The 4,923-nt window shown below is 40.9% G+C and overlaps 1 long non-coding RNA gene across 1 annotated transcript; it reads right to left on the reverse strand.

Moving 5' to 3' along the window:
* Positions 1-3,665: 3,665 nt before the first annotated feature.
* LOC140689620 (uncharacterized) lies at positions 3,666-4,232 on the reverse strand. Its single transcript, XR_012064662.1, has 2 exons — positions 4,047-4,232; positions 3,666-3,940 (listed from the first exon to the last, which is right to left on the reverse strand). It is a non-coding gene; the product is annotated as an uncharacterized lncRNA (long non-coding RNA).
* Between the last annotated feature and the right edge of the window lie 691 nt (positions 4,233-4,923).

The raw sequence follows: 4,923 nt of genomic DNA on the forward strand, positions 1-4,923 counted from the left end.
TTAAAATGTCTTTCACTAATCTTGGTATTGATTTTAATAAAAACACAACTTGAGATAATTCTTTATGTTAAAAACATTCAGCTATTTCCAGCCACTTTGTCAGTTTATCAAGCAATCAGGATTTCTTCTTCCCTGCCAAAAATGGTGCTCTGGGTTTGTGCTTTTCCCTGATAAGATCCTGTTGTATCTCACTCTCGTGGTACCCGCTTTAGAAAGTTATGTTTGACGATCTCGGGGCCGTGTGTTTGTGTGATGGAAGATAACTGAGAATATGGGCTCCTTTCTCCCTTCTGCTTTTCACGTATCAAGCTCCCATGGTCATCTCCTTACTCTCCCTGGTTTCCTCTTAGTGCCTCCTCCAGGTAGGTTCTTGGATCACCAAGAAAAGTACCTCCTCTCAGTTGGTGTGTTCCCCTTTCAGACATCCAGGACTTACCAGACAGTTAGGCACAGTTCTTCTGAGTCTAATTATAGAATTCCTTAAAAACAAAACAAAACAAAACAAAAACAAAAAACCCTTCTATCTTTCTTTGTCATCAAGCTAAGAGAAAGGTCCAAGAAAATAATTTATTTGGGTTCTCAAAGTCACCTGATCCTTTAAAATCATGATTCTTTAAAGTTATACATGTCCCTCAGTGTCAGGAAGTTTACATTTATAGTCCCTAGCATTCTTGTTATCCCAATACGAGTATTGTAATAAACACCTGCACATCTAAAATCTAATACATTTCAGTTGTTCAGGCATTAGTCAGGTTAGGATTTTTCACCAATGCTCACAAAAACGAAATAAAAATAATCAGTGGTTGCTGAGTGTCTTCCTTTTTACATACTTGGACAGATTTTAAAATACATAATTGAAGTAGAATATCTAGTTATTTGAAGTTTATGTGTAACAACACTATCTCTGTCTCTACTCTCTATATATCTATTTCTACATATCTATATATATACAACCATCTAGGTCTATAACTGCTAAATATGTGTGTGTGTCCACAAGATCACATTGTTTATATTTTAAAATTTATTCTTTATTTTTATCCAAGTTATACATGCACACATATCACATTTAATTTATCAGCACTGAATTTATTCTTCCAGTCTTCCCAATGTTCAGGCAGCAGCGTATTTTAAAGGTTGGATCATGATGAAAACTAAAAATTCAACTGAAGTTTAAAATTGGAGTTACATCTAGAGTCCTCACTGATGTGTCTTTTTTTAATTACTGTAAAGTGTAAATTGCAAAATATAAAATGTAAATTGCAAAATAACAACGAAATATTTCATTCTGCCATGTTTTATGTTTCCTCAAGAGTGTGTGTGCCGAGCTGTTATAAGAATGTCGATGAATAGGTGCCAAGGATTAGCCAGCCAATAGCTTGTCCACTTGCAAATGTAAAGCATCTGCTCAGTTGCCAACCTCTCCTTCCTGAAGGTAAAGATGCACCCGGAGGCTAGGCAGGTGGAATTCCTGCAGGAGCTGCCTGGCTCAGGCGGCAGGAGGACGCTCCTGGCAGAGGGGGCTTCCCCTTCCCGATAGAGCTTCTCCAAAAATGAGAACAATTGAGCAACACTGGCCTAAATAATTATTTTTAGCAATAGTATTTTAAGACTTTTTCAATCTAAAAAATGTCTTAAATGTTTTAAAATATAAAGTAGGTATCTGCATTCTTCTCCTCCTCCAGCATTTTCCACTCACTACTAGCTTCAACAAGGAAGAAACAGGAACTGAGCACAGTGTGAATTGGGGGCAGCCAGCCCCCAAAAGCACTTGCTAAACTCAGTCTCAAATTTAAAGGGTGTTTTTCCTAGAGTACCTGCTTTATCACTGGGGAGTTCACCCATGTGAGATCACGCTCATGACTGAAGTCCTCCACTCTCACTGTAGCTGGAGGACCACTGCAGGAATTTTCACGTGCCCCAGAAGGTCTGTGACCTTTCCGCGCAAGGCTACAGGACGTCTCCCCCTCCTCCAGCAACTCTCATAGTTACTGTTACTTTCAAGCTAAGGTAAATGGAGTACAGCATCCTTTATTCAGGAGAGCTCTCCTGGCTTGTGTCACTTCAGCCACATTGTTCTCTCTGGCAGGTAAAACTAATCCTGTAGCTTTTTAACCGCAAACCCTAAAAGAGGAGAGCAGCCTAGCCAAGACACACGTGAATGTGGCCCGTCTAACTCAAAGGGCTCTGCTGCCGTTAGTGTAATCCAGTCACGAATGCTACCACGCATTCCTGGGCTTCCCTTCTATTTAGAGCAACTTCTGTTCTCACACACTAACAGCCCCGGCCAAAATCCAGCCTGGGACTGGCCCTCTGACAGAATCGTGGCGAAGTTGTAATTATTGCTGAGTTAGGTGCCCGCTCCATTAGACATACATGAATCACTTCTGTTCTTTCCTTTCTTTGTCACGAGGCTCCTGTCCCTTTAGATTCCTTTTCTCTGTGTAAAGGGCAGAGTGTCTCTAGACTGTTCCCACAGTGTCCTCAGTCCAATAGGTTACAAAGGTACTAACGCACTAAATAGAAGTGGTCCCCTTGGGAAAATCCATTGCTTCTGAGGTGGTTCCTGTTGCAATGAATGAGGACTTCTCTGAGGTCACAAACATGTTTAGCAACATCTCCATAGAAATGATTACAGGTTGTTTCATTCAGACTCCGAGGAGAAAGCCCTCCTACCCTGGATATGCGTGAGGTGATGAATACACTCTTTTGGAACAAGGAAGCTTTATTTGCAGGACTCTTTGTATTCTGCTGAGTACCCTAATGAGCTATCCAGGGTGGCGCATCAGTGTGGGAGCAGGCAGAGAAGGCCTGTTACCCTCTCTTCATTAGTCCTGCTCTCCTTTGTCGCTCTGCTTGTTGGTGACTCACAGGACTCCTCATTCCCCTGGCCGAATGGAAGAAAAACACATGACTTTCATTTTAGGGCCCAAACCACCAAAACCATCAGCTTTTCTATGTGGTAAACAGGACACAGGAATCTGATCTCTTGCCTCTCTGCCTATGAGCCTCTCCTAGTAGGGCTTTTGCTACTTCAGAAATGGACGCAGAAAATACCAACCCGAAAATTTAGGAATCACCTTGTTTATTCCATTCGCCATGTTAATGGTCCTTAAATCACTGGTGAGTCAACTCAGATACAGTCATTCAGGTTAGGTCTACATAAAGAAAGTGAATAATTAAGATAATTATGCAGGTAGCTTGGGCACCAGTGCATATTTCAAGAGTAACTGTTTGGAGCTTGCATTATTCAGATAATGCCTCAATTCTTCATTTCATGTAATATTTGTAGATTTGGCCTTAATGGGAATGTTTTCTTACCCTAACAGTCATGGACTTAAAGTCACACTGCAGTTCATTTATTTGAGACATCCTATATAATTACACATCTACAAACTCATAATATTTTAGTAACAAAGAGCCTGTGGAGAAATAAAATCCAAAATTAAATCCGCTTATATAGATAATGGTAAAATAAGTTTCTTGCTTAAAATATGCAGATATTTAAGCCCAGGTATAAGATTTTTCTTTTTCCCACATGATTTATGATTATTGCCTTGAGTCTCCCTTTTCCTTTGTATGTGTAATAACCTAAATTCTAAACTGGCACGATACTCAGAAACACCCCTACGTCTACAGAGATGCCAGAAATAGACTTTTAGACCACATGAGCATAGATAATTTATTTTTGCAGAGTGTCATTTGTGCCAAAATATCACGAAACACTTCGTGGTTGATCTGATGACAAGAAAAAGAAGTAAGCGTGCCGCACTATTTCCTTCAGCTGGGAGCCGCCCACAGATGTAGGCGGTTCGAGGTGGAGCGCATCGCTTTTACTCGTGGAGCTGAGAAGCAACTGCCTTTGAGGGCGCTGCGCCCTCCCTTGAATTTTTGGCTCTCCCTGCCTGGATCGTACTTTTCCTTTTCAATGACAGGCTGCAAACTTTTGGCAGAGAGGATACATGAATTAGAAAAGTTTGTACAGGCAAACTCAAAACTTCAAAACACAATTCGCATGTTTCCTGAAAAAAGAAAACTGGAATTCTTACTTTAAAATTAGTCAGCCAGGTTGTTTTATAATACACACTTAAAACTGCTACCTTTTGAGGCAGGACGACAAAGCCCTGTTTCCTCTAGGCGTCAGCAGCCCGGCGGTGCTCTGGCACCCCATTCTACTGGTTTTTGATGGAACCCTCAGTTAGAATGGAACCGTGGGTAGAATACCGCTACCCGAACCCTGCCCAGTGGGCCTGGAGTGTGTGTGCGGGAAGTACATTGTGACAGATCAGACATCACAGGCAGCGGACGCGTTCTGTGCTAGCCCATCGCAACCATGTGCCCATCACTTAAAGCTTGAGCTACAATTTAAATCTCCGTCCTTAGAAAGGCAGCTCCCAAAGCGAGCGGAAGTGGAATCTGAGGGCGAAGTGGTAGGAGCAGCACCAGAAAAGGCGCTGAAATTCTGTTGTTGTCATCCTGTGTTTGTGACCAATGTGTGAATGGCTCTAAAGACAAGAACTAACGGGGAGAGAATAGAAGATTCAGAGCTCTGAGTGAGGCCTACTTTGTATTTACAAAGATAAAGAGAGACTCCATGGGAGAAGAAAAGAAACCATGGGTAAAAACTTCTCCATTTAGTCTTTATAATTAGTTAAGAAACATTGAAATTAATAACACAATCTGAGCAATGCAGCATGTGTGGCATATATCACATTTTAAATTAATTCTTGAAATAGTTACTGGTGTCCTACTTTATTTCAATTTTGGTAGATTGGCTTACAGTCACTTTCTGATGGGTGTCCCATAAAGTAAAAATTAGTATCTCATCTGCCATTAACCACTCTTCTTGTAGCAAAATAATGTTAACATATGTAAAGGGAAAGACTTAAAATAGATACTGAAAGTTGATCCTGTTCATTTACAGGT

Source organism: Vicugna pacos, chromosome 3 (genome assembly GCF_048564905.1).
Source record: "Vicugna pacos chromosome 3, VicPac4, whole genome shotgun sequence".
Taxonomy (NCBI): domain Eukaryota; kingdom Metazoa; phylum Chordata; class Mammalia; order Artiodactyla; family Camelidae; genus Vicugna; species Vicugna pacos.